Source organism: Manis javanica, chromosome 4 (genome assembly GCF_040802235.1).
Source record: "Manis javanica isolate MJ-LG chromosome 4, MJ_LKY, whole genome shotgun sequence".
NCBI lineage: Eukaryota > Metazoa > Chordata > Mammalia > Pholidota > Manidae > Manis > Manis javanica.
The window spans coordinates 114,359,994-114,383,584 of record NC_133159.1 but is presented as its reverse complement, the minus strand read 5'-3'; the positions used below and the strand labels follow the sequence as shown (position 1 = coordinate 114,383,584).

At 56.9% G+C, this 23,591-nt stretch overlaps 1 protein-coding gene across 3 annotated transcripts in view; it reads right to left on the bottom strand.

Annotated features, from left to right (window-relative positions):
• Positions 1-23,591, bottom strand: part of RAI1 (retinoic acid induced 1) — a 114,341-nt gene that overhangs the window by 17,928 nt on the left and 72,822 nt on the right. Inside the window, exon 1 of one of the 3 annotated variants that reach the window (XM_017647150.3) lies at positions 8,444-8,572. The exons of the other annotated variants lie outside the window; for them this stretch is intronic. The gene's annotated coding sequence lies outside the window, so the exon portion shown is untranslated. Of the gene's footprint in view, positions 1-8,443; positions 8,573-23,591 lie in introns of those variants that run through there. 3 annotated transcript variants of the gene reach the window in all.

Genomic DNA, 23,591 nt, shown 5'->3' with positions numbered 1-23,591 from the left:
CCACCAGGTGAGCCCCTGGCTTGTCAAAGCCAGCAGGCCCCAGGCCAACCTACTGCAGCTGGCAGTCTTCCCTCCCACCTCTGCCTGGATTCATCACAGACATCCCCAGCAAGGAGAACCGCGCCCGCCCTCCTGACCCACTTCATTCCCATCCCTGGCGGCTTGGATCAAACATTACAGGAGAGCCTGCTGCGACAGCCAACCGGAGGCTCTGGAGGCAGCACTGGGTTCTGGCTGGTGGCTCCGTGCCAGGTAGGCAGCCCTGCAGAAGAGGGTCCCTAGGCCTCAGGGTGGCCCCTTGCCACCCCTGGGCAGAGCAAATGGGCAGGGCAGGTGCATGCAGGCACCTCTTGTGCTGTCCTCACCCTGGATGGCAGGTGGAGGCCACCTCTATTTAGGGTGCCCTAGGCTGGCAGGGTCAGAAGCAGTCCTGGGGAGGACAGGCCTGCTTCCCCCACTCCAATGCTGAGACCCACCCTCCCCAGCCTGTGTTTTTGAGCCTGGAATGTACGAACCCAGGCCTACTCTGAAAACTGCCTCCTATATCTGCACAAATTACATTTTGGCTTTTATTAGTCCCAGATCGCTCTCATTTCCTCCTGAGTGTCCTGTGGATATCATTAACATTTCTACAGCTTTTTAAAATTTTTTATTTTTTTCACATTCTCCAAAATGCATTACCAGAAACATTATTTAAAAGGAGAGAGTGCTATGACCAGTGTCCCTTCCCCTCCCCATTTAATCAGTCCAGCTGCTGCGTCTTTTAATTTAGCTGAGTTGTATTACAGGCGGGTTTCCCAATACACACGGAGCAGCTGGACGCGGTGAACACATCTATCTCTAAGAAAAGACAGTTCAATTAAAATACGAGAAGCCCAGTGCCTGATGGAGAATACAGGCAAAAATGCCCACCCCAACACCACCCTCCAACCCCAGGTAGGGGGGCGGAGCAGGGGAGGGAGGGCTGCAGAAACAAAGACAGGGCATCGCAGGCCACCTCAGAGCCAAGGAGGTCCCACCAGCTCTGCCAAGAGAAAAAGGGGCTCTGCCTCTTTAAGAGCTGCCTCAGGCCTGCCACAGGCTCCGTTGTTATTAATTACTATGCTTATGATTACTTTTCAAGAGCAGGAAAGGACTAGGAGGGGAAGAGAGACAGGCAGGAGGCAGGGATGGGCAGCATTAGAAGGGGGACAGAAAAAGGCCCCTTAGCAGAGCTGGCGGCCTTTGAACCTGAGGGGAGAAGGGGGCAGAGGGGGACAGACTGGGATTGGCCTCTGTGGGTTCGGCTGGAGGGTGGGAGAGGGCAGCTGGATTCTCCTGGGGCCCTTTCTGGTCTAGCCCGGCCTCGCCACCTGCCTCTTCTCCTGGAGACCTGGCCAAGGACTCATCTCTCAAGTTCTTGCAACACCAGGAGGGAGGGAGGAAAGTCGTGTCTTATGAGCACCTGACCCGCTAGCACCCCTCTCTGGTGAGGACTTCTGAGGCTGGTCTTCCCGGCCTCTGGGCCAGGGATAGGCAGGCTCCTGAGCTGCACTCCAGGCCACACAGAGCAGAGCTGTTCAGGGTCCTAGCCCTTGTACCGAGGGCCTCAGGCTTCCCCTGGTACAGCAGTGGGTCTCACTGCCCCACGGCAGCCACCTGCACAGCCAGGAAATGGGGCCTCAGACCTCCCCACGCAGGCCCACAGAGGGCCTGGCAGTCTGCAAACCTGGGCTCAGTCCTCCTGTCAGGCACTGTGCCCCCCACCCCCCAGAGGCACTGCTGGGCCGGGAGGGCCTACTCCGCACAGGCTTGTTCACATAAGTGCTTTGACTCTTCCGCCCTTTCACAGACAAAGGTGAGGTTCAGAGGGTCAAGAGCCCAGAGCACAGCTCCCAGTAAGCTTCCTTTAACTTAAGACACCCTCTTACCTGGACCCTGCACCAAGAACCCCCATTTAAACAAAGGCATCTTGGAGCCTGACAGCAAGAAGGTTCTGCTCAGAAAGGTGAGGAGCTCCGGCTCACATTTCCCAGGACCCCTCTGCAGCCTGTGAGGCCTGAGAGCCAGGTCAGGCCCCCACTTTTATTCGAGCCAGTCCCACCTTAGGGTGACCCCCTCATGGGCAGTGGGAGCCACTGGCTGCCCACTATGGCCAAGGTAATTACTGTCTCCTAAGCAGCCTCACAGAGAGGGCCATACTCTCCAGTCCCCGGGGTCAGGCCCCTGGTCAGGGAAATGCACGGCACAGGCAGGGGCTCCCAGGGGCACCTGAGAAGGCCTGACTGGGAGGCTGTGGATGGAAGGTTTTCACCACATACTGGCGAAGAAAGGGTGGGAGGAGAGGGAGGGAGGGAGAGAGAAAAATACAAAGAGAGAGAGAGGGAGGGAAGGAGGGAGAGAAGAAATTTTCTGTTTCACAGCAGCAACTCTGAGGCCTTTGGGTCTGTCCCACCCATTTACCCAAGGTTATTTCATGACCCGATTTACAGATTACTAGCTGCAGGGAAAAATGTGAAAACCCACCCCACTCAAGATGCGGGGACAGGACGAAGGGGAAAGTTACCTGGGTAGGTAGGCTGAGGATGGTGGAGCCAGAGGGGTGGGGAACGTAGGACCAGCTCGAGCTTCCTCATCTGTGGTTGGTGATGAATACTATGAGACCTCCATTAAAATGATAAATCACTAGCCAGATTTACTTCTTCCTGGAGGGTTTATTTTGATTCCTAAGGACCTGGCTTGAATGGAGGAAGGATGAGCTACCTAGGAGCCCACAAGACCAACAGCCTGTTGCCCCAGGTCTCTGGGACAGGTGAGGCCTCTGGCCCAGGGCTATTGGAGAGGGAGGGGCCAACCAGCTGAGACAGCTCTGCTTGGGGAAGGTGTGCACCCTCCCAGGGCATTAGGAATCCCAGAGAACAAGGCAGGCCCCATCCCAAAGTATGGCCTCTTGAGACCACCCCCCCGATGGGCAACATCCCCAACACATGTGGTATGCACCCCTCTTCACTCACAAGCCCCCATGCACATTCATGGGAGAACTGCTTTGGGATCTAACAGGCATGTCTGCAGGGCTGGGTGGGAGGGCCTGGGGGCAGGTGGCCGGAGTACCAGGAGGCAAGCTAGGGGGTGTGAGGAGCAAGGAGCAGAAAGGCAGCCCAGTGCTTGCTCCAGATGCTGGGTCACCAGCCGGACTCCTTAGCTGAGGCTAAGGACTAGGGGAGGTAGGGTCCTCAGGGCTATCTGGAGAATGTCTGGATGGGGAGCAGAAGCTTCTGGAATCTCCAGATGTTTGGAAAGCTTCTCCCAAAGCCCACCACTGTTTTCCAAGGACCTGCTGCAGAAACAGCCCTGATCTACTCAGCCATTCAAATGAGGTCCTCCCCTGGGGCCTAACCCACCAGGGACCCACCATGGCCCTCCAGCCCTGCCCAAGCCACTCCTCCCAGTGTGTGGTGCTGTGCTAGTTCATATAAGCATCCTGCCCACTTAGAAAGCCACGACCCCGTTTCCAGGAGGAATTGGGTGACTTTCAGAATTCCCGCAGTGCAGTGAGTGGGTAGCAGAGCCAAGATCTTGCCTACTTGGGCTGGAAGGGCCCACAGTCCAAGGGGTGGGGGCAGATGGCCAGCCAGCCCCCTCCTGGCTGTGAGGTGTGGGGTAGCAAGAAGGGGTTCAGCAGCAGCTGGGCTGCTAGCATTCAAGAGCTTTCCTGGGGGAGGCTGTCAGGGAGGGGGGTCATCAATTAGCTTCATACTTAGTCTCTTGTGGACAATAACTGTTTTTAGATCACTTTATTCACTCCACAAAAAGCATCACCTCTCCCCACCTCTATCGAAATGAAGAAGAGGAAAAAGTGGGGGCTAGCTGCTGGGACACAGACAGCTGCAAGGCCTGGGGTCTGGTGGCCTAAAACTTCAGGACCCCAGGCCAACAAATCAAGGGACTGGCTCTGAGGTTGACATGGGGGCCAGAGGAGTCCCCTGAGAGGCTGTCAGTTTGCTCTGTCCCCCCTCCCCCAAGCCCCAGAAGTTCCTGGCCTTGCAGGTGACTGCATAGCATGGATGAGACAGGATGTGTGCGTCTGCTGGCTTTGCAGGGAGGCAAACAACCAAGGGAGGAAGAGCCCAGCACCTGCCTCAGCCTTGAACTCATGCGCCACCCCACATGCCCCCAGGGACCAGCACTTCCCTGGTAAGCAGAAGCACCACACTGGTGGTTTGTCTTCTGCTCTGGGTGAGCCTTCTTACCTCCCTGAGCCTCAGGGCCTTTTCACTGGTTGTTTTCTCTGCTGGGAATACTGTTCTCAGAAATCTACTTGGCTTGTTCCCTCAGCTCCAAGCCTTTGCTCATGTCAACTTCTCTGGTAGACTTCCCTGTGTTTGGAAAGGAACCCTTGGCACTCTCCCTCCCTCCTTCTTCCCTGAAGTGCTCACCTCCTTGTAATAAGCCATGTGCTGGGTTGGCTGGCTGGCTTATTATTGGTCTCTCCTCTTCAGAACTAAAGTTCCACAAGAGCAGGCATTTTTGCTTGTTTTGTTCACAGCTATGTTCCCATTTCCCAGAACAATAAATATCTATTGAATGAACAGCATGTAAAATGTCACATTAACCCTATGAAAACATCCAGAGTAAATATATTTGGGTGGGGATTAGGGACTTGTGGCCAGTCCTCCTCATCCACTTGACAAAGAGCAGTTTCCCGCAGGTCTGGCAGGTAACTCACCTGAGTGAAGTGGGTAACTGGGGGTAGAGGCAAATTGGGAACCCTGGTCCAAAATAAAGAGGGGGAGTCCCATTCAGCTCCAGCAGATTGCTACCTTGTGGGAATGAGGGCCCAGGGTGCCAGAGCTTTTGAGTTTGTTATAAAAAGGAAAATATCTAATTAAAAACAAAAATGCTATCAACCAAGTAAAAAGTTTAACACCTCAGAGTTTAGGAGAATGTCTGTGGGCTGTATTTGATCACAAGCTCCTGGGTTGTCACACGCTGGCTGAAGCTGCCCAGCCAATGGTGCAGACTTGCTGAGCAGGGAATGAGGGAACCTGGTGGTTGCTCAGTGGCACATGCAGGCACCCAGTGTGAAGGAATGAGAGCCAAGGAACACCCAGGACCTCCCCCAGACCCTGGAAGAAGTCCTGAGCCCAGCCTGTGAACCAGTCCCGCTGTGGAGGAGGCAGGGCTGTGGAGGAGGCAGGGCTGAGCAGCGAGCCCTGTGGGAGGGTGGAGCTCAGCGGCCTTGGAAGGAGGGGGAGCTGGGTCAGGGGGACCCAAGCCCACAGGAGTGGTCATAGCTAAGCTTGGACATTCCACATCCTCCCCATCCCCACTCCCACACAGGGTGAGGCCCTGCTGCCCACCACAGTGCTGGCTCCCTGGAAGCACTCTCCACAAGCGTAATTACATAATTAATGGTATAATGAGCTGTTTTACATGTGCCTTGCTCACCAGAATGTAGCCTGATGAGGGCAGGGGCTTCATCTGTTCAGTCCTAAGCCCAGAAAATGGCCCAAGTAGTTGCCTGTTAAATATTTCCTGGATGGATGGACAGATGGGATGGGCGAGGGTGTCAGCTCTGGGTTGGGTGCCTTAGTTAACCCTCACCACCCAGACAGACTGATGATGACAGGCCTGGAAGTTGGCCAGGACACCTGCAACAGCCAAACAGGAAGGGAAGACAAGCTTATGCTCTGCCCTCCATAGCCCTCAGGTTAGCTCACAGCCCCTCCTATGCCTGCACCCACTCGTCAAACCCATTTCTGCTCGGCTCACAGCCTGTGTGGGGCCGAGATGGATGTGAGGATACAGAGGGAAGATCATGGCTCCTGCCCTCCTGAGGTGGACACACACACACACACAACGGCTGGGGTGTGACATCCAGGAGGCTGTGGGGTGGGGACAGGAGGTCAGGAGTCAGAGCAAGTGGGGCAATTGCAGTTAGCTCCCCCCACCTCAGGTGGCCTAGCAGCTGTAGCTAATGGTCAAATGTCCTCTGTTCTCATGGCACCAATCCCTGGTAATCCTGAAAACTCACCCCTATTTGTTAGCTACCTGCATCTGGCTTGTTTCTGATATGGTGCTGCCCCCTCACCCCCACCCCGCATCCATTCCTGTCAACAGGGCCAGCTGCAAGAAGCAGAGGAACCAGAAGCCACTTTCTGCAGTGCATATCCTTGGTCAAACCTTTCCTCATTTTGCAGAGGGATTAAGGAAGCCCAGAGGACAGTGACTTGTCTAGGAGGCCCAGCAGGGCTGAGATGCTATAGCTCTGTGCCCAGAATGCCCCTTTGTCAAGCAGAAAATGAACTAAGAGCTGGAGGCCAAGAAGGGGAGGGGCAAGGTCCTCCTGGACACTCCAGTTTCCTGAGGGGAGTCAGGGAATGTCTCCCCTTCCCCAGCCTGGGCTGGAACCACCCCTCACTTCCCTGCATTTGACACCCCCTCTCTGTAGCATCCTGATAGCGGGAGAGGCACAGCGGGCCAGCCCCTCCCAGCCTGGTTCCACCTGGGGGAGCAGGAGAATTGGCGCCCCCTCCCTGCCCTCAGGGGAGGAAGCCGCCTGTCAGGCCGCCACGGCGTGTCAAATCCTCTTGCTGCCTAATTGTGAGACGGCGGCGTTTAAAGAAACGCTTTCCTGGCCGCCTGCCACACCGCAAACTGCTTGGTATAATTTTATTATTAAGGAGAGAGAAAAAGAGGGAGGGCGATTGGAAGAGAGAGAGAGAGAAAGGGAGCGAGCGGAGGAAATTGCTTAGTCCGAGTCAGCTGGTGGAGTATTCTGCTCAATGTGAAAGCGGGGACCGCTTTCCAGTTGGCAAGCTGACTTCGTTAATTGCGCATTCAGTCTCTACTTGGGGTAATTGAAACGAAGCAGAGCCCAGGTCTGACAATTAGGGTCTGCGACTAGGCCATTAACCCTTTCCGCAACCGCCTCCGGCCCCCAGGAATACCACGCATCCACTGAAAGTGGGGGAGGGTCACCGGGCTCCCCGGCGAGGGCGCATTTTGGGGCGGGAGGCCGGGAGCCCCACACCGCGGCGCGACCTGTGGCAGGGGGCTACCGGCCGTGCGCGCTGGCGCGAGCAGGGTTAACGCGGTGCCGCGCGTCCCGGAGCCTGGCTCCGGCCGAGCTGGGGCTGGGAGCAGCGCAGGGTGTGTGGGGATTGTTTGCGGCCTCACAGCCCCTCTGCAACAGATGTTTCAGCCGTGTAAGACAAAGGCAGAGCGCCTGCTGCTGCCGGGAGAAAATCCGCAGGGCTCCCTCAGGGGCAGGTAAAATTTCACCTTCTATTTGTGTTCGTCCCTCACACCCCCGCTCGCCCCCGCCTTGTTTCCCGGCCTCTGCGCCAATCTGGAAAGCGCCACCAAAGACGCCGTGCCGCCTCCCCCCGCAGCCCAACCCGCTGACCCTAGCAAGGTCACGGCGACCTCGGGCTCCACCAGCAGTGCGCCCGCCCGTCCTCCACCGGCGAAGGGCGCCTCTCCGCGCGCGGCCCCTTTGGGGCGCCCCCGACCGCGATCCACTGTAATAGAAGGCGCCGGGATAGGAAGGGGGCGCCGCACTCGCCACGAGGCGGAGGCGACGTTAGAAGCTCCGCGCCTCCCTCCTGCCCGTGCTTGGGCCCCGGGGGGGCTGCGCTCCCCCCGCCCCCCATCATTCATCTCTCTGATTCCCCCTGTATCCGCCCTCGGAAGTCAGCCGAGTGAAGCAGCTGTTCCTTGCACACTCCACTTGACCAAAGATGATGATAAATGAGGCCCGGGCTGCGTCGGGGACGCGGCGGCGGCCGCAAGGGGCGCGCTGAGGGGCCGACGGCCCGCAGCCCCCCTCCCTGCGCCTCGGGAAGAGCGAGGACGCGAAGGACAGGGGCCGCGAGGCGAAATCAAAGGCCCGCACTTCCCTCCCGGCTCTCTGCGCGGCCCCAGCACCCGGCGGCGAGGAGGAGCCGGGCAGCAGTGTATCCTGAACGCCGGGGCCCAAGCGGGCACCTCCTCCCGGCGGTCCGCGCCGCGGCCCCACCCCTGCCCCCAAAGCCCGATACCCACTGCACCCTTGCCCCCGACGCCCAAGCGTTTCCAAACTATTAACGCTCGTAAATAATGAATAACGGAGCGCTTCACTCCAGCCACGCTAGGTTGCGGGCGGGAGCCGCTGGCAGCTGCGCCCGGTCCTGGGGAAATGCGCCCACGGCCGGTGCAGGGGGTTCGGCGCGCGGCCCCGCACACGTGCAGCCGCGGCGCGCAGGCGGGCACCCCGCCCCGCCGAGGAGGGGGAATCCCGCTCTGCCCTCCCCAACGCCACCTCCCCTGGAGTCCTCTGGCACCGAATGAGGCGAGAGAACGCGCGCGAGCTTCCCAGCCGGAGAGGGTTATTTTTAACCTGCCCCCCTTTCTATATCTGCCTCTCGGGTTTGTACGCCCGCCCAACCGCCCGCTCCACTAGCCGAGGACGCGGGCTCCTCACCTCGCTCGGCGGCTCCGGACTCTGAGTGCCTCCTCCCCCGGCCCGCGGCACCCGCCCCTGCGCGGGCATCGCGCAGCTAAATCTCAGCATGGAAGGGACCGATTAGGAGCCGCGTGCCTTTCTGCGAAATATTGGAACCGGGTGGGGTGGGGGCGGGGAGCCCGGCGCTCTCGTCCCCTCGCCTCCCTCCCCGCTCGCAGTGGCTGCGAGAGGAGGCTCCGGCTTTCCTTCCGCAAGCTTGGGGTGGCCAGGCCGGAAGGCCGAGCCCCTCTTTGGTTTTCGCCCTTCACCCCTCAACGCCCACCCTCAGTCATCCACGAAGCTGGAGCTTCGAACACACCGACCCTACGGCAGCGGCGGCGCCAATTGGGGCGCTGCCTCCCCCATCTCCAGCCTCCTCCCTAAGCCACTCCAAACAAACACACCATTTACACAGCAGCGGCTTGCGCACCAACAACTTCATGGCAGACCGCACCCAGCCCGGGGTCGGGGCGCGCCGGGGGTCCCTTCTCCTCAACCTCGGCCCCTTCCTCCGGCCTACCTTCACCCCCTCCCTCTCAGCCCCTTACTCTTCAGCTCAGCAGCTCAGACCCCTGGCCCCCTTCCTCGGGAGAATAAGGCAGCAGGAAGTTCACGTCCACTCCCATTACCGTGCTCTCCAAAAGGCCACCCACTCAAACTCCAGCCTGTCGTTTTCCCCAAAGGAGGGGGACAGCAGAGAGGTTTGGCAAAGCCCAGAAACCCCCTCTGGGCTTTGACTGGAGCAGTCGCTTGACATTTTCCAGACTCTGCTGCTGCCCAATCCTGGGAATCCGCAGGCACAGGGCCCCCATCACGTCCCTCCTGAACAGGGGCTGGGGATGCTTGCAAAATAGCGGGGAAAACTGGAGGAAGTGGTGGGCTGAGAAGAAAGGAAAAGGACATTCCAGAGGTAAGGCAGAAAAGAACACAGCCCACTTGGGAACCTGAGCCATATTTCTCCCCTGCTTAGCTGGAGGGTTGGGGAGGGCTGGACCCCCCCCACCCCAGGGGGGGCAGCCTCTGGCCTGGAGTACCTTAGAGAGGTAAGAAGCCTGGCCCACTGAGGGGGTGGTGCAGGAGGCATGTGTGTGGATGGAGGTTGCCTGATGACACCCCTGGGCCAGGCGCCGGAGATGAGGCTGGTCCAGGAGGGAGGAGAGGGCCCCCTAGCGCGTGCAGGTCCTGGCAGGGCAGGGTGTAGGTTCCCAAGGTTCCTGCAGCTGGCCTGCACACTGGCCTGGGGCCTCCCTAAGACCTAGGAAGTTCTAAGTAACCCTCAGACTGTCGGACCAGGTGTGACAGCAGCAGGCAGCACAGTCCCCATTATGGCCAAGCTGCCACTAACCCTCAAGCTGCCCTCCTAGGAGTGACGTCACCTTTCATTTCAAAGATGTGGAAGCTGAGCTCCAGGGCAGGACAGGGCCATTCTGGTGATCCTCCCTGTCCCTCTGCTCTGGGGCTGTCAGTTAGGGCCTTGAGCTTGTTTGCTCTGCTTTCCAGCAGTCAGGGTGCCCCATAGGGGTGGATGGCAGCGAGGTCCCGGTTTAATCCTTTGGAAATTTCAGGAAACTGGTTTTCTTGAGGGAAAAAATGGGCAGGGGATTGGTGGGAGCTAGAGAGAGAAGTCCCATTGCCCACTGCTGCCAACTTCCTGCACCCGCTTCCTCTGGCAGATCCAGTTACTCGGGGCACCAGGCCCCCTGCTGAGGGCTCCCAGGTGGGGAGCTGGCTCCTGGGGCTGCAGTTACTGGAGTGAGGCTTCAGGCCCACGTGGGCCTAATTCATCCATCTGTGACCCGAATGTAAATCTCACACAGCCAGGTACTTCTGCTCTTCAAAGGCACACAGCTGTTGTGATGAAGAAATTACCAGTTCAGGCATGGCCTGGAGGATTTGGGTGGTTATATGCCCCTCCCCCAAACAACAAACAGCTTGTGTTTATATATGAAAGGTGTCTCAGGCTCAAGATACACAATTTGGAACTACCTTGTGTCCTCCTGGCTGCCCCACTGCCCTCAAGGCTGGGAAGGGAGCTTCCATTTCCAGGCTTGAGTGGATGGTCCGCTGCCCCAGCTCTCCCTGGGAGGGAGTGGGTCCTGGCCATCCCCCCAGACATGTAGCCTGCTGACCAGAAGCACTGACCTTTGGGGAAAGGCAACTGCAGAGGCTGATGAGGGACCGCTTGCCTCAGGAGGGAAAATGTTTGTCTTTGGTTTTCGGCTGCCCCCTAATCCTGCCTGATTTCCCTCTCTACCATACAGCTGTGGAGGCGCTTAGTAGCAAAAATGAGATGAGGGCAACTGTGAGTCCAGTGTCTGGCCATTTGAACAAGGCTCTTCTCCCACAGGTAGATAGAATACTTTCTGCTGGTGTTCTGCAGCAAAAGGTATAGTCCCTCTGCTCAGGCCCAACCCCCTTGGGCCTCCCCTCCAACTGCACCAGATCCTTCTAGAACTCCCTCCCCGCTGGCTTCCAGTCATTCAGCATTTAAAGAAGAGGGCCTCTTCCAGCTCTACACAGCAATTCAGCCTGACCTCAGAGCTGCCTTGTTCTGGAAGGTTGCAGGGAACCCCTGCCTGCCTGCTGGCTGGTTCTGTGGCATGGAGGGTGGCAGACCAGGGGCTCCAGAAAGATGTCAGATTCACAACAGCCAGGCCAGCCCTCTGTGAGGGCTCACAGATGGCTGGCTGTGTGGCTTTGGATTGTGAGGAGGCATCATCTGCCCCCAGCCCCCCCTGACTGTAGATGCCGAGGCCCTGATGCCACTCAGCAAAGCCTACCACCTGCCAGGTGGCCTTCTGCAGTTCACTGAACCTCTCTGAGCTTGGTACTTCTTAGTGGGAACCTGCTCTTACTAACACCACATTTACAGGGTTATTGTGAGCCTAAATACCATACTGTGCTCGCACCATGAAGGGTAGTCACTTCCGGTGCCCCAGCACTGTCCATGTAGGGCAAGAGTCAGGTCCTGTACTGTCTCCCAGGGTGCTGCATAGATTAAGTCTCCAGGAAGGGCTTTATGAGGCCACGACCCCCACAGAGCCAGGGAGGTCTTTAGGGACTGAGGGTGAGATCTGTCTACAGACTGTGTCCTGTCCTCCAGGGCCAGTGGGTTGTATTTCTGGCTGGAATCTCAAGTGTTTCTCATATACTGCTGGGTGCATCCTTGTAAGATGCAGATACTGCTGTGGTGGGTTGGGGTAGGGCCCAGGAATCTGTGGTCTGACAGGCTCCCAGGCAGAGTAAGAGCTCAGTGCTCTGAGGCTCCAGGTCCTGCTGCGTCCTGGAGGCTGGGCAGGACCTATCTTTTCCTATCCAATGAGGGCCCTCCAGGACCCAGGCTCTGGCTCTGAAGCCCAATGCCCTGTCTCAGAGCAACCTCTGGGACACTGCATTTGGCACTGCTTCCCAGCAGTGACACACCAATAAAAGGCAGCTAACATCACCCCACTGAGCTTGTAGTCACTTCAAGTCTAGGGCCTCGTAGGCCTCCTCCGCCTTGCAGATAACCTGAGAAGCTAGGATAAGGTGACCTAATGCTTTATGTTGGTTCCCCACACCCTCTTCCTTTCCCTGATCCCTTCCCAAGGTACAACAAATCTACAGCCAAGCGTGGACCCTGGCACCGGGACCCCAAGCCCAGGGACTACAGTCCTGGGGGACAAGGCTCGCCCAGACTCACAGTGAATAGCAGCCAGTTCTTGCCAGCTGCCTCCTAATAAGCACTTTGCATCTGCAAACTTCATGCTCACAGTCACCCTTGTTTTATGGATGAGGACACCAAGGCTGAGAGAGCTGAAGTCCATTGCCTGGGGTCAGGCTGTAGGTAAGAGGTGCAGGGCCTGTGTAGCTGGACTCCTGTTCTTCCTGGTCTGGTCTCCAAACATGCCCAACCTCTGAGGATTGCCTTAGAGGAAACAGCTGATTGGATTTTCCTGGCACACAGCAGGTGTGAATATAGCATACTGCATCTACCTGGCCAGCGAGGGTGTGGGGAAACAACTGCCCCAGTCTAGTCGGGCACGTGAGGGGGAAAGGCCACTATGATCTCTTTGGAGAGCTTCTTGGCAACATGGACCCAAATAAAAACTACATATACCCCTGACCCAATAGTCCTGCTCCCGGCCGGGCCCAGAGCCGTCTGCCCAAGGTGATTAACTATAGCATTGTTTACAGCAGCAAAAGACTGGAGATCCCCTAAATGTCCATCTGTGGGGGCTGAGGGAAATCTGCATGGGGAATTCCACATAGAGCAGTACTAGAGAGTAGGATGTGGTGTGTCAGTGGGGACGTTAAGTCGGGTGAGGAAAGCAGGATGTAGAAAGTGCGGAGATGCTCCATTTGTACAGAATAGGAGGGTATGTTTGATTTTCCTTTTACCGTGGGCATGTGACACCTACTAAAGATTTTTAAACTTATAAAATGGTAAGTATCTGTCCTCTGGGCTATGCAAGGTGGTTGCAGAGAGCTGGGTTTCAGGCTCCAATCTGGCACTGCCAAGTTCCAGCTGTTGACGGCAGGCCACTGGGCAGCCTCAGTTTCGATGTCAGGATGGCATGAGGACCGGCTGCCAAGAGAAGTCAGCACCCCTGGGTCCTGCAGTGTGTAACAGGCATGACAGAGGTCATTCCCCATTTCACAGATGAGGAGACTGAGGCCCCAGATGGTGTGTGACCAAGCCAGAGTCTCACTCCAGCCTCTGCTCTCACTGCTGGCCGTACGGCCCCAGCTGTGCGGGCAGCCGCCACTGGGCTCTTGTTGCCCTGCAGCCCGGTGTTCTCAGGGCCTACTCTTGGTTCTCCGTGTCACCACACTCTCTATTTCCACCAGCAACATGCTTTGCTTTGTCAGAACAAAGGCAACATGTTATAAACCTTAAAAGCAGAGGCCACTCGGGCTCCCATGGGTCCTACGACTCTGGGCTGTGAGGGTGCGGCTGGTAGGAGGCAGTCCAGGAACGTCTGGGGCCTAATCCTGGTTTGGACACTGCCAACCGTGGGGCCTGGGCTGGTGGCTCCAGCACCCGCGCCTCAGTTTCCTCATCTGTGACACAGGTTTAGTCTGTCCCTCAGAGAGTGGTATGAGGGGACACTGAGACGATGGGCAGGCTCACCCAAGTAATGCCTGGCAGAGGAGGGCTCAATAAGCGAGCTGTTATTTCTAAAAGGTAAATATTTATATAATTTCGTTTAACAGAGGGAAAGTTCAGGAGAATCCCTGACTGGTCCTAGCTGGCTACAGGGCTTCCTGGAGTGACAAGAACCTAGCTCTGGCCTCCTAGCCCCAGAAGCAGCTGGTCCTTGCCCAGGTGGGTGGACACATTGTCCTGGCAGAGGCCCAGCAAGCAATAGCCAGAGCAGGGCCAGCTGTCTGTGTTCCTGGCTGGCACATCGGGTAGAAGAGACTTGGCCAGAGGCCTCTACAGCCCCAGGCCCATGGACAGAGGGCTCAGAAAGGCCCCTGTGTTCCGCCTGGCTCCAGGGCTGGCTTTTTCCACACCAGAGCCTCATGAGTCTTTGGAAAGGACATCCAGTACCCCAGGCCCTGTGCTGACTCGCTGTGTGATCTCAAGTGAGTCACCCTACCTCTCTGGGACACCATTTCCTCCCCCATTAATTGGAGGTAATGTAAGTACCCACCTCACAGGGTTGAGCAAGGAAGCAATGAGACAATGGACATATGGTGCTTTAACACCTTTACCCTCACAGCTAATTCTCACACAGCACTTACACAGGCAGGGCCCTGCTCTAAGCAGCAGTCCACATTTTAACTCATCTTACAGAAACACAGAGAGGTTAGGGCAATTATCCAAAGTCACACAGCTTATAAGCAGACAGCAGCACAATAGGTGAATAATGGGAGGCCTAATATTATCATTATAATTCATGGCTGTGGGGCCAGGCCTAGGATTTGAAAGCTTCAAACTCAGTTCCTGGAAACAGCTTTGACCAGGGTAGGAAAGCTCAGGAGGGGGCTGGCCCTTTGTTATGGGTGAGTGTTAAGCCCTGTGGTAGGTGCTGGGGCACAAGTCACTTTCCCAGGCACTAGGATTTTAAGTCCCATAGTCCCCAGCTGCCCTCCATGTCAGGGCACTGAGAGAAGTGCCTTCTTCCCTGTCACAATATTTTAATCCCCCAGAGTGTGCAAGGAACATAAGTACCCCCATTTTGCAGACAGCACAATTAAGGCCTGGAGGCAAAGGTAATTTCCTGGTGAGCAAAAACATCTGGATTTAAACTCAGTTCATCTGGCTCCCAATCTGATACACATGGTATAAGCTCCTGTGGGCCAAAGCATGAGTATCCTGGGCTTAAGCAAGAATGGTTGGCATCGGAGATCCCCCTAAGGAAAGGGTGCCTTTGGGGGCTACAGTGACTCTGGGAAAACTTGTTCCCTCCCATGTACTGTCCTTGGAGCACCTGGTCTGCCACCTCAGGGCCTCTGCCTTGACACATCTCTCCCTAAGCTTCCTTACTAGGCACAGGAGCTGGAGAGGTCACTCAGCAGATAGGGAAATTGAGGGGCAAGGATTTGCTCCATGGCTCAGAACTCCACTTCCTGGTGCCTACAGGACCCCTCACAGACCACGTGGCTCCTTCATCCACCCTCACATCCTTCCATCCACCCACCCATCCTCACATCCACTCCCCACATCCTCTCTCATACACCTCTGCCCATCCATCCATCCATCTATCCAAGAAGTAACTAGTTACTAAGTGGCAAGAAGTGCTAGGGACTGAGCAGCCAGAGATAGCCATGGGCTTCAGAGCCTCTTGGAGAAGGTATATAAATGCCAACGCACAGGGAAGGGCCCTAGATCATACCTGAGTGGGAACAGGGGACCAGAGAGACTCCCCGGAGGAGCGCTCCCACCTGGGGCCTGAGGGCTGTGCAGACGCAGTCCGTGGGGGAGAGGCCCTGGAGAGCAGGGGCGAGTGAGCGGGGCAGGGATGACGTGTCCGTGGCTCACCAGTGGGATGTGAGGGGCAGGAGGGGAACGGGCAGCTCCACATGGTATGAGGCCCTGTGGGCCAAAACGATGACTGTAGACTTTATGCTGAGGGTGATGGGGAGCCGGAGGACAAGCCAGGAAGCGAGTGACACTAATAGACAGGCATGCTCTACATGTGCTGCAGTGACAGAGAAAGGACTGGTGAAGGTGGGGAGAGCAGAGGCCAGGAGGCTAGGACAGTTTCTGGGAGAAAGACGACGAGAGCTGGACAAAATGGTGGCAGAGGGCTGGAACGGAAGGGTGAGATTCTAAGAAGGTCAGGAACAGAGCACCACAAGATGCAACAGCCCATTCCAAATACTGTGTGGGGAGAAGGGGTGGCGACCTTCAGAGTGCCCTGGGAGCCCATGCGCCCATCACCGAGGCAATACCACCCTCCAGGCCCTCTCCTGCTCCCCTTGCACTGTCCTGGCCCGGGCCTCCCCTGTATGGCTGCCAGACCAGTCGGCCTCACAGCTCCTGGCATGTCAGAGCCGGCCGGTGTCAAGGCTGTAAGTAGCAGATGGCATGTCTGAGGCCCAGAGGGCAAGGAGGCCATGTAGCCAGTACACAGCCGGGTGGCTCAGAGCCTCCTCCTGCTCTCTCCCTGTTTCTCTGCAGAGACACTGACACCCCAGGCCTCCCTCTGGCCAAGGCCTCGCTGGCACTGCTGTCGGGGTGTGGGTGGGACACAGCTCCCAGCACAGTGATGGAAGGCTGGCGCTGGGGACTCGGAAGGGATCAAGACCCCCTGGGGGAAGGGTGGCTCTGAGTGCCAGCCCTCTATGGGCTCCTTGGGCATCCGCCCCTCGCTGGGAAACAAAGACGGCAGACGGTGGCCACAGCCACAGGCAAACATCAGCAGGGACACCCCCAAGCAGCCTAACCTTGCATTTCTTCTCCTGAGGCTTTGTCTGTATCCCTGTCCCCACTTTTTCAGGCAAACATGACCCTCAGGGACTGGATGGGCCAGCTGGTCCATAGGACCCTCCACGGTCCCTGGATTTCCTTCGGTCACTTCCCCTCTGCTCTCAGAGCCACTGTTGGAAAGATTTTGCCTCCTAAGCAAACAGTGTTTAGAAATCACCCACTTGTTCTCTCTCATAGGGCTCAAACGGCTAATCAGGGCCTCTGATGGACGTGAGCAGGCCCAGGGTTCATGGACCACTGCTGAATGAATGAGTGGATGATGGACAGATAAACAGATGAATGGATGTTTGGAATTCTATCCCCAAGGAAAAAGCCATTGCTATTTGTTAGGCTGAGCAAAATACAATTTCCATAAGGCTTTTGAGCATATAGGTAATTCCTAGGGTCCCAGGGGTCTCCTCTGTGGCTGCCCTTCATAATGCCAGGGCTGGGGAATTCAGAGGGGACAGCCTTGCCAAGGCCAGAGGACAGCCACAGAACCCCAGGCTCCTGCCTCTCCATGCTGTGTCTCCCCAGACCTCCAAAGTTCCCACAGATGCCCCTTTCCTGAGCTCTGCCCCCTGGGGCTCCCAGAGACCCCCAGGAATTTCTCTGACCTGTAAATGGCCCAGGCCTGGTCCCGGGGAGCCTCTTGCTGGGAGCCAAGAGGGCATGTGAGCAGGGATGGGGGTGTGCCTGCTGGAGCCTGCCCGGCAGCTTTGCAGAGCAAGAGAGGGCAGGGTGTTTGTCATCTGCTGAGGACAGTGGGGATGGTTTAAGGTGAAATTTAAGCCCATTAGTGCTTCGCTAATGACATCAGCAGCTATGGCGTAAATGAAGATGGCAGGGTGTGTGAGAGCCCATAAATTATCAGGGTGGCGCCGCTGCTGTCCTTGGGCCTGGCTCCCTGGGCCCTGAGTCCCACCCTCCTGACTGGTCCTTGCATCGCTGGCAGGCCTGCCCCTGTCCTGACCAGGCCATGCAGGCCCAGCCCCCAGGGTCAGTGTGTGGCTGGGGCCTCAGCTGGGGCGTGAGAAAGGAATCGGTCGGGGAGCCCAAGCATGGAGGCGGCATCTTCTTAATCTCCTTCCTTTTATAACTTCTGTCTTTTTTACGCACACACAAGGATCCTGGCACAGCTGCTGGCATCTCTTCCCCAGGCTGAGCCATCTCCATGCAGCTAATCCCTGACAGCTCTGTTTATGTCTCCCCATAATTCTCCAGTTTTATGTTTTTTTTCGGGACCATTAAGCTCTCAGCCACAAGCTCCTTCCCCTGCCCCCGCCTGCCTTTGTCCTTGAGGCCCAGCAGCCCTACTGCCCTCTGGGAGACAGGCTGTCCTCCTCCAGCAGGTAAGGACCTCCACCAGAACTCGCTCAGGATGGCCCCGTGGGTGGGGCTTGGGGTTCGCAGGCCCTCCTGACCCCAACTGTCCCCTGCCACCTCTCATCACAGGTCGTCTGCCTCGTCCACAGCAGGGTCCTGAACATCCAGCAAAACCCTCTGGCCCTGGGCCACGCCCACCTCCCCAGTGCCAGATTCTCAGTGCCATCCTTTGGCCTCTCTTCCTGGCTGAGCTTTACTCTTCCCAGAGCCCCAGCCACCTCCTGAGGGCAAGCCCCCTCCCCTCTTTCTTGTGCAGTCCTCCTGCAGCCATCTCCAGGTAGACCCCCAGCCCCAGGTCTCCTCATCAGACCCCTCCTTTCCTCCTCGTAGCTGCAGCCCTGAATCAGGCCTCCTCACTGCCCATCAGGAATGCCAGGACCGCTGCCAAGCTGGGTTCTGGCTCCCAGCCTCAGCCCCATGGGGGCTCACAAGCTTTACCCAGGGCACTCCCTTGCTGTAAAGCCTTCAATGGCTCCCCATGACTTTCACCCACTTGCGTCCCCACCCTCAGTGTGGTGGTCTGGCCCCCAGCACCTGAGAGCCAGTTCCCACTGCCCTGAAACCTGCAGCTGAAAGTCAGACCTCAGGTGTCCCCAGTGGTGGCTGTCTCATCATGAAGCCCGCTCATATCTCCTGGGGTGCCCTTCCCCAATGTCTGCGGGTCCAAATCTCAGGCAGCAAGGACCCCTGGGGCCTCTCCTGAGTTCCTCAGCCAGAAGCAATTCCTCCCCATCCTCTGGATCCGCAGAGCCCTCCTGTCCCCTATTGCATGTGGAGCCCCTCCCGTCCCTGAGGCTGGGCGCCTGCTTCCTGTGCCAGTCACCCACAAAGGCTGACATGGGATTCCTGAGGGCAGGGCCTTGCCTCCTCCTTCTTTCTGGAGACACCCCTGCTCCTAGCCCTCTGGGGGCCAGCACCCCCAGGGGGCGATGCAGCAGGGAGGTAACAGGCTCCTCTGGGGTAGCCTGGCCCCTTCCTGGGAGACCCACACTCTGCCACCCAAATCCCACCTGCCCTGTGGACATGCTCTGCCCTCCTGCTCTGCCCCCCAAGCTCGTGGCACTGTCACCCTGGCCTCCTAGATAGCATGTGGCCTGGTCCCACTCCTCTCCTCCCCCCACCTGAAGAGTATTGGGGGACATCCAGGCCTGCCCCCCCTAAGACTAGTGTGTCATTGCTGGTGTTGCTGTCCTGCGTCTTCACAGGCACTCGGCCACCCCAGCGCATGACTTGGATTCAATCGATTCTAACCTGTCGCCCTGCAACACCCCAGTGTGTCTGGCCGCAGCTAGGCAGGCCCCTGCCCTGCCTGCCCGCCCCAGCTGGCATTCCACCCAGACGGTTTCCTGCCCCGGGCAGGGTGCACCACTGCCCTGCCTGACCCTGGCATGGTAGTTGGAGCACTGCCCGGCACCTGCCCATGTGCCCTGGCAGCACCTGACCTCACAGAGTATTCTTCTTGAGGATGTGGGGGCAGGATACTCACACATAGCTCTGAGCACAGACTTACACGTGGGGTGCCCAGCCAGGCGAGCCCACACAGTTGATGGTTGTGAGGAATCCTATTGTTAAGAGCAGGACAAGCTTCATAATCTGGGTGGGGGGAAGCCATGCGAAATAAAAATGTAGGGCCCCTGCTCACAAAGTATGAATCTCAAGTCAGCAATAGCAGGGCATCAGACCAAGCACAGGTCCTGTGTGGCTGCACAGGCCACAGGCCCACAAAGCCACCTTGGCTAGGAGACAATCACTGGACCCACCCCCAGAAGCCCACACAGCCCCTCTCCAGGGCTCACACCATCCACACACACCCAGTGTGTGTCCCAGTGTAGGTCCCAGGCACTCTGCTGAATGCTGTAGCGATCATGATTTGATCCACTAGTCATGCCTGGGAGGTAGCAGATAATAACCCTAATAGTAACACTGGTTCCTATTTACTGAACACTTACTATATGCTAAGTGCTTTGCATGTATTAAATCAACAAACTATCTTAGCTACCCAGTACGAAAGCTTCGCAGATGGGGGCTCAGAGTGGTCATGTAGTTTGCCTAAGATCACACAGTGGGAACATGCTGGAGGTAAGCTGCCCCAACTCCTGGGGCTGGCTCCTAGTTGTACCATGTGCCAGGTAGGAGTGCCAGCCCTGTGCCCACCCTGCCACAAACATTTCCAGGCTCTCCTTTCAGAACAAGGTGAGAACAAAAAGAGATCCCTTATTTGGTTCTGAATGGAGCCTGGAAAACTGCCCTCAACCTGTCTTTGTAGAGATGCTCAGAAACTGAGGCTCAGAGGGGGTGACCACCTCCTGCAAGATCACACCGCACAGCTTGGAGCCCCAGATGCCAGTCCCCAGCAGCCCTGTTTCCAAAGACCCTTTTCTGCCCTTCAGGAAAGAGCTCATGATCTGATGCATCATGAAAAGGGCAGGACACAGAAGTGGTGTTCAACGTAATCCCAATTTTGTTCAATGAACTGGATGGAAATGCACAAAAATGCTTAACGGTGGTGTCTTCTCATCAGAAGGGCTAGAGGTAACTGCTATTTTCTTCTTTACACTCTTTGGTATTTTCTATTTTTTCTCCAGTGAGATAAGATTTTTAAAAAGACCAACAGCTCTGAGATTTGTGGAATGAGCGGGGAACAGGAGTTTGTGGAAGTGAGTTCTGGTTGATAGAGAGTTGCCATAGATACCGAGCAGGAATTTGCTCTGTGAGAATCAGAGCACAGGGGCCTAGACGTGCGCCAACCTGGTCTGGGCCTCTCTTCCCTTCATCGTTGGGGATTCAGAAGGCTCCTCAGGGCTGGAGTCTCTCAGGGGAGGTCTGAGTGTGTGTGGGTGGGGTGAGCCCCAGGGAGGGGCTGTGTGGGCTTCTGGGAGCTGGATGTCTCGGTGTCACCTGGCTGGTTAGGAAGTGTCCCAGTGCATGCTGGTGCCCGTGGCAATGCTATCATTCTGCCTGGACCCTAACTCTGCCATCTCTGGTCCCCACCCACCTCTGCCCTCCAGTGTCCCCCAGGCCACCCTCTCAATCACAGCCAGTCAGATCCCCATACCCCAAGATCCCCAACCCCAGGCTCCTGCCCCTCCCTTCAGCTGGCCCCAGCTGCCCTTCCTGGTCTCTGGCCCCTTGGAGGTCATGGCTCATTCCCCATACTTGTCTGTCTGCATCCCTTTGCTGTCTCCTGCCTGGAGCACTGTCCCCCACACCCACCTGCACCCTGGTTCCCGGCCACGATGTAGCTGCAGTGTGGACCAAAGCCGTGGCACACTGGGCCGTCAGCGTGCCTGTCATCCCCAGCAGACCCCACTGGGCTCATCCATGTCCCCAGTCCCCAGACCTAGCAGGTGCCCAGGGAACCCACCCAGTGTGCCCCATGCTGATGCTGGGCTTGCTACAGACAGCCCCCAGGTCTCTGGCCTGAGTGACGCAGCACCTGGTCCAGAGGCAGCGGCTAGCATCAAAGCCTCATTTTCTTCTTCCTGTTAGGCACTGAAACAGTTTACATAAAGAGCCCCACATGTGCCTGAGACAAACCTGTATTTCTTCTTATGACTGCCCAGTGTCCCCCTGGTCTTCCCCAGGTGCTCCCCAACAGTGCCTGGCCCACTTCCCCAGGAGTGTGGGCTCTCAGGGACCATCCTCTGCCTGGCCGCCCAGACACGGGGTCAGGGGAGGCCGGCCAAAAGAACAGCCACACTGTTATCTTCATCAAAACAGAAACAAACTAAAACTGGCCAACCCTGAAGGGCTTGGGTGGTGGGGCCATGCATCCCAGCAAATAGGCCTGAGGATCCAGTGGACACCCAGCACCCTGTGTTCTCCTAGGAGACGGCCCCAACAGCCATGCCACCTGTCCAGCATTGCAGACCAGGCCAGGGAACCATGTTTTCCTGGCACTGAGGCCCAGGGCCTCTTTTGCTCAGTTCTCATGAAGGGCCATGTGGGCCCCAGGTGAAGCTCCCAAATAGGCCTGTTTTCCAGTGGCCGAAGCCTAAAACACCACTGTTTGGGCTTCGTTTTGGGTAAGGAATTACCCTCTCACAGCTCCTCTATTAAGAAATGCCACTCCAAGAGGTTATGTGGCAAGTCTCATCAACCCATGAGCAAAGGACCCCAGACTGTTTGTCCTTTGTGCCCAGGAGTGGGGAGCAGAGAGGGAGCTCAACCAGCCTGGCCACCCTGGGGGTCCCCTCTGCCAACTCACTGGATGGCCTCAGTATACCTGCACGTCAGGTTTGGGGGGAGGCGTGCCTGGATGACTTGGGGCTGGTGGTGCCCCTCACACGTGCCCCCAGGTGTTAGTTCCATGCATTAAAATATGGTCGACTACTCCTGCCCACGTCCTAGCAAATGCTGTCATTGCATGACTCCACAGCAGGCCTAGGTGTTATTGTTTGGGGCAGAGCACACAGCCCCATGTATCTGGGCCTTGTTTTAAGGGATTTTCAATCTAGCTCCCCAAGTTCCATGGAAAATGAAACTGTACTGAGTGTGTTTCTGGATTCTGAGGCTGAGGGAGCCAAGGGCCTGGTCTGCACGCTGCCTGTCCCAGGCCCGGGTCACTGCTTTGGTCTCTCCCCTGCACCCAGGGAGCCTTCTTAAACACCATGGGACCACGGAGCAGGTGTACTCATAAGAGCCTCACACTGTAGACTAAGTGTTCATCAAAGGTAGAGGGGCAAACACATGGGTCTTTGCACACAGCAGAACATAATGCAGCAGCGGAAGGTTAACAAAAGGCCGCACACAGCACAGGTGAGCCTCGGAAATGGCACACTGAGTGGAAGGTGGAAGAGACTACACACAGGTGAAACTCCAAAGCCAACAAACAGATCCTGGGTGGGGCAGTGCCTGGCGGGGGCACAGGCACCTCAGCGCCTGGTGATGCTCTTTCTCTTGATTTGAGTGCTGGTTATACACAAGCATGTTCTATTTGTACCATCCATCAGCTGTTCACGCAGGATTCTTGCCCTTCTCTACATGCAAGTCAATAAAAAGAAAGTAAAACAAGACCTCAGTTTGCTCTACTCACTGCCTCCTGTGGCCCCTCGCTTTGCTTGGGGTGAAGCAGAGAACCCAGCTGGGCCTGTACAGTCATTGTCAGGCCACCACCAAATATTTCCTGCATTTCTCGGCCAAGGGTGGTGTGCACAATCCCACACCACAAGAAGTCAGGGAGGCCGTGTGTCCCAATTTGTGTGAGTGAAAGTGACAACTGCTGCTTTAGGGAGGAAGCTCTAGGAGCCCATATGTCTCTCTCACTCTGTGACACGCAAGCACTCCAGACGGTTGCTGCTCTGTCTGCCTGGATCCCGGAGTGACAGCAGTGAGTCGTTCCTCTGCTGTCTGGTTACAGACATAGCAGCTGTGAGGGATAAATTCTGTTTAAGGTGGTGGTCTTCTGGGGGATGTTTGTTATACAGCACAACTAGTCCATCCTGACTAGTACACCAGGCATTCAAGGTTCTCTGTGGTCTGGTCTCTGATAATCTGGCTTTATGAAAGAGAAACATTCTGGCTGTTAGCCTCATGGACTCCCAGCAGGCTGGGATCTCAGATAATCAAATGCACCCTGTTCTTTCACGTCCTGGCCCTCATGCCTCTGCCCAGCATCCCTCTCCCTGAGCTGCCTCCCAGAGCAAGTGCCGCTTGCTCCCTGAGCAGTGAGGCAGAGCTGGCTGCCCCTTCTGGATCCCACAGCTCCAGCCAGGACCACCCTCCCCTGCAGCTGTCAGCCGATCCTTGAGGGCAGGTGTTCAGTCAGTGGATGATCATTATTTCCCACAGGAACAACAAGGAGAAGAGTAAGGACACAGGGACTTGGTCTCCAGCAACTTG